The sequence below is a fragment of the Marmota flaviventris genome, chromosome 3, assembly GCF_047511675.1.
Source record: "Marmota flaviventris isolate mMarFla1 chromosome 3, mMarFla1.hap1, whole genome shotgun sequence".
Classification (NCBI taxonomy): Eukaryota; Metazoa; Chordata; class Mammalia; order Rodentia; family Sciuridae; genus Marmota; species Marmota flaviventris.
The window spans coordinates 138,181,366-138,192,192 of record NC_092500.1 but is presented as its reverse complement, the minus strand read 5'-3'; the positions used below and the strand labels follow the sequence as shown (position 1 = coordinate 138,192,192).

Sequence of the window (10,827 nt, the reverse complement as noted above, 5' to 3'; positions counted from 1 at the left end):
CAACTCCCCGCCCTTGCTCCACCCCCTGGCAGCCCGGGAGGCGGGGAGGCCGAGACTCCGGGACTCCGGGTTCCCGCTTGGCAGCCGTTGCTGCCGCCGCCGGGGTGCAGTTGGGCTGGGGGCCGAGCCGCGCGCCTCAGGTGCACACGCCGCTGCGCCGTCCTCCCGGGGTCGGCCTGGAGCGCCCCCGCCTAGAGTGCCAAGGGCGCCCGGGCTCCGAGCGCTCTCTCTGCCGCTGCTCTCCCGAGGGCTCGGCTTTGGCTCCGAGGCGCTGCGGGTAAGTGCAGAGCTGAGTAGATTCCCGCCGCCCAGCCTGGCCGCGGTGGCGATCTCTCCGAGGGCGACGCGGTCAATGCAACTGACTGGTGGTGACGGGACTAGTTTCCGAAGCCCGGGGCGCATATTTGGGTGTGCCAAAGTTGGAGGAGAAGGTGGGGGGGGGTAGCTCCGCGGAGCAGAGGCAGTTCTCACGTGGGGTCAGTGCAGCTCCTGCGGAAGGGACGGATGCGGATCTTGTCGCTGTCACCTTGAAAGTGACCGGCTGGGGTGATTGGGGGGGGGCGGTTCACTTAGACTGGGTGAAGCCCATACGCCAGCTTGTACCCCCAGCCAGAAGCCGCCCACCCGGCACTTGAACCGCCGGGGCCAGCGACCCCAGCCTTCCCGCTGGGAGGTTTGCTTGGGAATCTGGGCTGAAAATGTGGGAGACATGGGGGTTGCTGCAGTTCCTAAGTCTTTTCGCTATGCCTCATTACTTCCTGCGGCTCGTTTGTACTTTTCAAGCTCTCTAGAAAAATCCACTCCTAGTTAAGGCCACCTTATTGACTACTCAATAGTAATTAGTGGACTTAGGAGTTGAACTTATTTTAGATAAATCTTTTTTGCCCTAATCCTCCCCCTCCCCCTAATCTTAAGACATACTCTTTTCTGCTAGGTCATTTGTAGATTTTGACTTGGAATAATTAACCTTAGAAGGGGGAATGAAGAGGTTAATTATTCATTTAGCCTGCCTGCATAGTTGCACCTATTCCGTTAAATACTATTTTAAGCAGTCAGTGTTCTAAGCAAGGAAATCCAGTGTATTTTGTTTGTTTGAATAAAACCAAAATCTTAGGCCAAACAAGAGGGGTGAGAGCTTTCATGTTTTGCCAGGTGATTGGAATTCAATCATCACACTAAATCACAGCTCTGGGGATGGGAGTGGGTAGGAGTGGAGTTTTAAGGAGTGAATTCCTGGGAGAGGAAGAAATCTATGGGGTGGTGGTGGTGGGGGGGGGGGGGTTAAAAAAAAAAAAAAAAGAAATACCAGACCTTGCTACCTGGAAGCTATGACCTTTTTAAGAAATCTAACTACACCCAGATAACAGTGTATGGGTAACTCCAAAGGGAACTGCATAATCGAAATTGTGGTTACATAGACCAACATTTTTAGGGATGATTACAGCAGGATATGATGGACTTTAAATTAAAACGGTACCCTACTTACATAGCTTTACAATGTGGAAAATTGCTTTTATAGAATTTTTCTTTAAGTACTATATATATTCCATAAAGAAAGTTATACCCAAAACCTTATTTGCTTATTAAAAAATAAAAAACCCTCATAGGAGTCGAATTTAGTTTAAAATAACATGTAACATGCAGTTCTTTATGTAATTTGCACCAACTTTTCCCACCTATTCTTTCTGGCTTTTGGTGGTGGGGTGGGGCTGGAGATCAGTTTTGTGCCTGTCATCCTATCAAGGTATACCCCCAGCCTCCAACATCTGTTCTTGTAGAGAAAATAGTGTTTGGTAGAGGTCTGCATCATTTAATTAAATGTCAATAAATTAAAGTTGACTTTTAGAGTGTTTAATAGGATTATGACATTCTAGATAAATTTCTTATAGTATTTCTTGGAAGCTAAGCTCCAATTATTAGACTTGAGCTTTTAATGTCATTTAATAGTCCTGTTAACTATCTTATGATTTCAAAAGTAATGCATGCTTGATATATAAAAATTAGAAGATTCAGAAAAGTGCAAGAGTTAAATAATCGTACTACCGACCTAAAGGTATAATTAACATTTTCTTTGTATATGTTAATATATAAAACAAATTGTTACTATAATATATACCAATATACATGCCATTTTTTTCTCGCTTAGCATATCATAAAAATTTCTCATGACATTGTCTTCAGAAACCTTATTTTAGTGTTTATGCAGTATTTTATTCTATAGTTGTATCGGTTTATTTAACCATTTTCTTTTGTTAAAAAAATTTTTAAAGACATTGATGGACCTTTATTTTGTTCATTTATTTATATGCGGTGCTGAGAATCGAACCCAGTGCCTCACACATGCTAGGCAAGTTCTCTACCACTGAGCCACAACCCCAAGCTCCTATTTAACCATTTTCTAACAGCTGAACTTCTGTTTATTTCCAGTTACTATTATTAAATATACTCTTAGAAAAATCATCCTTTTAAAAACTTTGGGACAGGATATATTAGGAAGGAGTCCTTGAAAAACAGTTCATAGTTCAAAGTCTCTTGATAAGCATTTGTTTTCAAAAAAAAAAAAAAGTTTTAACCAAAGTAATGTTTATCAGCATTCTGTGAGAGTACTTGTTAACATGGGTCATCCCTAAAAAAGGAAGAAATATTCTTGCCAGCTTTATAGGTGAAAGATGCTACCTCAATATTTAAATTTCCATTTTCTTTGGTTACAAATGGTGTTGAACAACAAAAAAATATTTTTGGTTTATTTCTTTTTAAATTTTTGTTACTGGGGTTTGGACTCAGGGGCACTTCCACCATTGAGCTACATCCTCACTTCCCCACTCTTTTTTTTGAGACAGGGTCTTGCTTAGTTGCCCTGGCTGGCCTCTAACTTGCAATCCTCCTGCCTCAGCCTCCTGAGTTGCTGGGATTAAAGGTGTATGCCACTGTGTCCAGTGGTTTTCTTTCTTTTTAATTGGATATGGTGCCACATTTTTTCTTGGAACATTAATGTCTTTCTGTGAATTCATAAGAGCTCTTTATGGATTGTTAGAAAACTTTTGCCATCATATTGAAGATAATCTTTCCATTTCAGTCTTTGCCTTGTAAGCATTTATAGTGGTGTTGATCAACAAAGTTCTGTACTCAGCATTACTAAATCTATTGACATTCTCGAGACAGAATTCTTAACACTTCTAAATTATGTTTAAGAACTGTGTGTGAAAGTGGTAGAATACTTTTGTGAAAAGAATTCCTCCTCAAATTCTGAGTTGGAAGCTGTTGTAATGGGTTGGAATCTATGTTCTAGAGTATATAATATTGCAGAACTTCTTGCATTTTTTTGGCGAGAAATTGTCAAGACTGGCAAACAACGTTCTTTGAAATCAAAGCAGAAAGTTTCAAATCCCAGACATTGAAAACCTTTTAGATTTGTTGTGATTATACAAAGCAGGCCCACAATTCCTTTGTTTCCATTCGTCCATTTCTAGTGTAATTTTGTCAGACTCTTTTGCTATTAGTTATTGTAGTTTCTTACAGAATTGTTGATATGAGACTTTCCTTGATGTCTTGACAGTAACGTTTTTCCCAAACTAATTTCCAACACTGTTCATAGATTAAACTATTTGTTTGAAGGGGACAAAAACCCTTCCTGATTTCTCAAACTTATCTTTCTGTATATACTATGGAAGTTTAAATATTTCCTGAGGACTTTTCAAAGGCTTCATTGAACCGCATGAGTTCTCCATCACAGCCTGAATCCATGCATTCTCTCCCGCCCCCCAATCTTTAGAGCCCAGGGGTAAGCCACGGGGTACTATTTGGGCTGTGAGCATGAGGTTAGTACTCCTGGTGTTTGGTGGCAGACTTTCTCTGGAGGTGAGTAGGCCTAGGAGGAGGTGGCTCTATAGCTGGCAGGTATGTGGGCAGTGGTGACTGTGGCCTTCAGAGGAAGTAAGCAATGGGAGCTGAGGACGAGTGATCACATTCTACAGAAAAGAGGAACCAGGTCTCATGGTAAGAACTCAGCTAGCCTGAAATCTGGTTCTGAAAAACCTGCTTTGACCAGAGGTCTCCATGCTTGAGTTATGATAGCCTAATGTAATTGGAGTAGCGATTTCTTCTAAAAATTTTATTCCTAAACCAAGTTTAATTAAAGATTGCTCTGATGATAGTTAATTTTTTTTTTAAATGCTCTCAGTATTCTTTGAAGTCAGCAGTTACTACTACTCTTTCATGTGGGCAGTTTTCTATGATGATATTAATGAATAACTTGTTCACTTGGCCCAAGATTAAAAAAAAAAAAAAGTTTTTCATTTTGGGGATCACAGATTTGAGGGTCTATCTTTACTATGTGAATAAATACTGTAAGCTTCATTTTTGTACACCATAAACCAGTTTGTATTTGTGATTTTTCAGATATATAGTGTTACACAATTGAGGAAGAAAGATTTGCTCAACCAATTGAGTGTAAATAAGGTAGTACCTAGAGGTACTTCACTTTATAGCTTTCAAACACTTCAGAAGTACATATTTCCACATAAATCTTAGATTTACAAGACAACTTAATTTGTTCATTAAAGCTAGTAGGTTTTCCTTGCACTGTAGCTCAAATACCATATTGAGTACTGAAAATGTATTTATTCAAAGATAAAATGCTTTTAAGTTTTGCTGTCAGGCCCGTGTCTCAAGGATGTTCATGTGTACACATTAGTTACATGAATAAAACAAGAAAAACCATACCTCTTACCTTCATTGTAACTTAGGAACTTAGTTTTACAACTTCACAATGGAATATAGTTTTAAAGTCATTTGAAGTTTCTCTTGAGGAAACGTGCTTACTATTTGTGTAAAGTTGACTAGAATCTGTGTGTATGTGTGTGTACTGGAGATTGAACCTATGGGCTTTAGAACTGAGCTACATCCTCACTTCTTTGTTATTTTTATTTTATTTTTGAGGCAGGGTGTCCTCACATTGCTGAGGCTGGCCTTGTACTTGTGATCTCCTGTGTCAGTTTCCTGAGTCACTGGGATTATAGGCATGTGTCTGGCTGAGTAGAATCTTTTTGAGCAATGAAAAAAAGATGAAGTGCAGGTCCTAAGTTCCTTAGACTAGTTGCAAAGGGGCAAAGAGGTTGCAAGGAATGACTTCCAGGCATTGTAACTGTGCCTGAAACTATACTGATTTCATGTGTCAATAAGGATTGTGCCAAGAGGAAGGATAGTTCTGCTCAGTTTCCCACAGTGTAGAGACCTCTGGTCAAAGCAGGCTTTTCAAACCAGATTTCAGTGCTTCCCACCAGCACAGCAGAACAGAGGGGTAGACTAGGAACACATGGGTCTTCTAGGTAAGATGCTTTGTAATGGTTTTTTATTCCCATTTTAAAAAATATTTTATTTTTGGTGCTGGGGGTTGAATCTAGGGGTGCTTTGCCACTGAGCTGTATCCCTAGTTCTTTTTGTTTTCTGTTTGAGACAGGGTCTCCCAAGTTGCTGAGGCTGGCCTTGAACTTGTATTCCTCCTGATTCAGTCTCCTAAGTCACTGGAATTACAGGTATGCACCACTGAGCCTGGCTGGAATGGGCTTTTAAAACTTTAAAAATTACCTTATTATCATTCTTTTAATTATATATCTGTTGTGAACAAATTGAGTGCTAAGAAAATTGGATGCAAAAGAAAATTTAAGTTTGAGGGCCTATCACAATTACCATGATGGTCTGCTATTAACTAAGATATTGCAGAAACTTAAATTGGCATTGTGAAAGGAGTCCTTCTGTGAAATATCCATACTTACTAGAAGAATAGGAAGAAGAGGTGTAAGAGTATATTCTTATGTAAATAAACATATAGCTTAAATCACATTTATGACTGTATTCTTTAGTCTTGACTATTGGGTTGTTAGCTTATCTCCTATTTTTTTCCCTACATTGGAGCCTTGGTAATAATTAACTCAGGTGTTATTTACAGGTGCTATATACCAATCCTGAAGGAAAAGTCAATATTTCTTCACCTTATTTCGATAAGCAGTTCGTATGAGGTATTTAGTAGTGTTCAGTTGCATATAAGAAATTAATTTTCTTTCATATTTATCTTTTTTTTAATGATTGTTAATGATTAGTGATAGCATGTTGAAACTGCAGGTCCTTTTCAATCAGAGCTCATTTGGCTAGCTTGATGAAATAAAAATAGAAGCCAGTGTAGATACAAGCATTCTAAGGGATGGTATTCAAACATAGATCTGCCCTCTTCCCCCACCTCTCTGTCAAGTAGTTGAGTTGTACTTACCGGAATACCAGTTAATCATCTTGAGTCATAAAAAGTTGTATTTTTTTTATTATACAGTAAACTTCTATAGTGTAATCCTCTCATTCTTAGACACATTACATAATTGAACCATATTTGCCTGTCACTAATCTGATCCAATAGGCTTTAACTGCAGTGAACCTGGCAGAAGTGCCTCATGCTGGTAGAGAAAGATGGATTGGAGAAATGAGAAGTGGGTTAAAAAGGCTGAGTTATATCAGGACCTGTTTATTGAGAAAAATGCACTTGTTTTATTAGATCTTCCATGTCAGCCTCACATGCAGAACCAAGCCCTTTATGTATATAGTTAGGGCTGTGTTTTCATGTTAAATGGCAAGTAAAAGAATCTTTGCTGTTTGAATATTATATTTGATTTTCATCATCCACAAGTCCTGATTCAAGCACTTTCTATGGTCCAAATCTTGTACCAGGGCACAGATATGAAAAGCATTTGGCCCCAATTCTGAGGATGTTACTCTCTTTGTTGTTGGAATTATTTCCCAAGTTGTTATTGTGCCATAATTCCCACCAAATTTTGGTAAACAGGTTGTTTTGACATTCTTGATTATAATCATCATGACTCTTTTCCTTCTTACTAGAAGAGCTGAAAAGCAAAAACACTTAATACTGTACTCTGATTTTACTTAATTTCTCTGAATACTGTTTGGTAGTTAATTTTTCCAATATATGAATGGATATGTATATTTTCTCCGTGTAGGTGAAAATATATATATACATTTAAAAAAATATATACTAGGGGTTGAATCCAAGGCCTCAAGCATACTAGGCAAGTGCTCTACCATTGAGCTAGTTCTCCAATATCTTCTTGTTACATTTTGTAAGGCTTTTGAAGATAGAGTTCGAACTTTACAGTACTGGGAACATTTGTACTTTTATAATTATTTGTGATGGATGTAGCCTGATAAATCATATAGAGTTCTGATGACATGGAAATTCAAAATTATTTTTTGCAGTTAATTAGTAGAAGGTCTTTTAATCCAGAAGTATGAATTTCCTTACTCATTTCCCCACTTTTCTCCTTGACCTCCCTTGCTCTCACCCCTCATCCCAAGTTACATACTGGACAAGCAAAGGGACAAAGGAGGTTTATCAAATGAAACTGAAATTCAAAAACTTATAACCTTACTAATGTATAATCATAGGACAATTATTTCCTGTGTCTCTCTGGGAAGGATGACGTTGGAGCAGAGTAACAGAGCTGGAAGGTGCAGAGGATCCTGTTCCTTCTGAGTTATTTTTTTGTTAGGAAGAGCCTTTCTCAGGACATCTGCCATACCCATGTGCAAACTCTTACACAGAATTGATTCCACTTGTGATAATTTATTACTTTCTCCACTTACACAGAAAATCACAAGTTGATGATTTCTCTTGAATACCAACTTGGGCTGTTTTCTGTTTAAAGAACTATGTCTTTTACAACTTATAGAGGAGAATTCAGATGACTTTTCACGCTGAGATTGTTCTTTCTCCTATAGTATTTAATATTTGTGTTTCAGAGTAGTTTTGCATTTCTATAAAACCTTTTGGTAGTTTGCTAGATTTTTTTTTCGATACAGTAATGGGGATTGAACAGGACCTGGTGCATTCTAGGCATGTGGTCTATCATTGAGCTACATTTCTGGCTCTCTTTTCTTTTTCTTTAATTTTGAAATAAGGACTTGCTAATTTGCCTAAGCTGGCCATGAACTTGTGATCCTCCTGCTTCAGTCTCCTGAGTGACTGAAATTACAGGCATGAGCCACCATACAAATCACACATCTGATTTCTAGAATTCTTCATTATTGAACTGAATTTAATGCTCTCAAATAAGTACTAACAAATTTGTTGTTTAACATTTAAGAAATATTTCTGTCAACATCTCATTGATGTTGCTTTAGGAAGACACTAATGGGAACTATTGCAGAGGGATTTACTAACTCTTAATTTCAATGTGAAAATAAGGATCTAATCAATAAAAGTGGAATGGAGATAGGAAAAAAACCTGTTTCTTTTATTATGAAAAAATGTAAACCATTTTATATTGCAGATTGGACTATTATAAAAATGCAAGTTTTAATTTATCAAATGAAACTGAAATTCAAAATTTATAACCTTACTAATATATAATAATAGGACAATTATTTTCTACTTCAATAGTAAAAGGTATTTTGAGCTTGAATAATTTGCCCTCTTCCCCACCGTCCAGTACTGAGTATTGCATTTCTTCTTTTGCTTTTGAATTTGGAATGCTAAAATAGAGGTATTTCTACAATTAGCTAGGTTTTGTTCACCCTGACCTCAGGTATGAGACCTTGGAAAGATACTTTGTTATAAAATTGGAAAAAATGTTATGAGTATCAGAACACTTGGAACAGGAATGTAATGGAGAGTGCAAAAACTGAGCAATTAGACACAGTCAGGTTCATGTCTCAGGTCTTCTATGTCAGCTGGGTGACCTTCCGTGAATTACTTCATTACCTCTGCACCCCAGGTGCCTCATCAGTACCTCATGGCTAAGGTGCTATCTCTTGGGGTTATTCTGTCACAGTGCCAGGTATACAGAAGATCAGTAGGTGCTAATAATCTCATTTGTTTTAAATCTCTTCTGATTCATAAGTTGTTTTCTTAATTTCCTTGACTTGGCTTTGGTGAAGGTGTTGCTTAAACTTGCTGGTGCTCTCTATTGGAATCAAATTATTAGGAAGGAGCCTGATAACTTTCCCTTTTCCTTTTAAAGATTTGGTTTATACAGTAGCATTTGACATTTATTCTTGTTACCTTTTGGTTTTCTTTAGAGCTGTGAATTTAGTGATCTGCTCATATTTTTTTTAGATTGGAGCTGTATCTTTTTAAATCCAAGAAGATACTTTCACCTTTGCTAAAGTCTGTATATTATGTTACCAGTTTTCTATCTGCACATTTTAAAAGTACTTAGAGTTGAGTCATCACTTCTTGAAGTAATAATGCTCTTGTGGATTTTAAAGAACTGAGGGCCCCTATTCTAATAATTAAGCTTTAACTTAGTCCAAAATGTTCAAGAATATAAATTGTAAAATCTTACTATTTATATGTTTAAATACTAAAGAGATTCTGAACTTTTATTTTTTGAGGCAAAGTGAAATTATGTTTTTGGAAAGCACCTTGTTAATATAACACATTAAGAACATTTTCATTCAGTAAGCATGTCAGTGATTTGTGCAGAGCAGGTCATGATAGCTCTGTTTGACACAGAAGGAAACTGGGGACCAGAACTATTTGAATAAATGTTTTGTCTTAAGTTAAGGACTGGTACTAAAGACTTCTACTCATTCTCTACTCCCAACACAGTACTCTTACTTGACGAGCTTTAATGTCAGTAAAATGTAATAAATTAGTATTGCCAGGTTTTTTTTTTTTCTAAATATTGGTGTTGAAGTGGGATCCAAGTTATGCAATGGTTTGGAATATAAAAATTCAGATGACATAGCTTAGAATTATGGTTCATTATTGTTCCATTTTCTAACCACAGAACATTAATACAGAATGTTAAATGTTGGAAGTCATTTAGATTAGTAGCACAAATGGAAATTTGACAGTTACATATTATTACATTGTATTTCATTGCTTTAGGAATTTAGCTTTCAGACTATTCTGAAAGAACCATCATTTGGATCTTCTGATTTCATCCCATTTCATAAATTAGCTGTCCAGTCATGTTGAATAGGGACTGATATTTGAAATAATTTCTTCTATAAGAATACAAGTCCTATTTCCTTATTAAGCTACACAGAGGCAGGTAATTATTGGGGTGTATAGGGATAATTCCCTGGAAATTCAGCTAAAAGGTGAGGCCTGATGTCAGTTGGAACTGGGAAGAGATGAATGCCCCATGAAACCAGTTACACCTGAGACCCTGGGTCGCATTTCTAGCCGTGAAAGTCATCAGCTCTCTATTACCAGGTGTTGTCTAAGAAAGGTAGAGTGTTGGGACTTTAACAGTAGACCCTTTTCTGGAAGTTGGCAGTCCTTTTGCCTAACCAAAGTGAGTTATATGTGTACATTTGTTGATCTTCTGTTCAAAAACTTTTATTAGCCAATGGAAAGCCTAACGTAATCATTTTCAAGTGAAGGATACAGGAAGCTGATGTTTAATAAAGGTTGGGAGGTACTAGGTGAGGTGCCAACTTGCGTAACCCCACACACACAGTGACGATTTTCAGTTGGTCTTGGCACGATTCAAGTGGAAAATTATTTCCTTTAAGCCAAGTGGACTTTGAAGAGATGTGATACCTGTCCAAAGGTTTTGAACAAGGAGCTATTCATGGTCATATAGCCCTTTCTGGAAAATATTTTATTTTAGCTTTAAACTCTGCCCACCTACCTGGCCTACCTCATTTCCCTCAAATTGCTTGTGCTATTTTTTGGGTAATTTCTCTAGGGAACTATATGTAATTTTACAAACAAAAAGCATGCAAAGTCTTCAAGTCATTTCTTTAGCCCAACTGTATAGTCCTTGACATTGTTCTCAATGGGTACTGGGTATGCATGGTGGTTTAGTTTTTGTT

General features: G+C 37.6%; 1 protein-coding gene across 4 annotated transcripts in view; it reads left to right on the top strand.

Annotated features, from left to right (window-relative positions):
* Positions 1 to 10,827, top strand: part of Mtus1 (microtubule associated scaffold protein 1) — a 141,644-nt gene that overhangs the window by 233 nt on the left and 130,584 nt on the right. Inside the window, exon 1 of one of the 4 annotated variants that reach the window (XM_071610434.1) lies at positions 94 to 277. The exons of 1 other annotated variant lie outside the window; for it this stretch is intronic. The gene's annotated coding sequence lies outside the window, so the exon portion shown is untranslated. Of the gene's footprint in view, positions 1 to 93; positions 278 to 5,454; positions 5,535 to 10,827 lie in introns of those variants that run through there. 2 more of the 4 variants (XM_027954691.3, XM_071610432.1) reach the window with 2 other exon arrangements.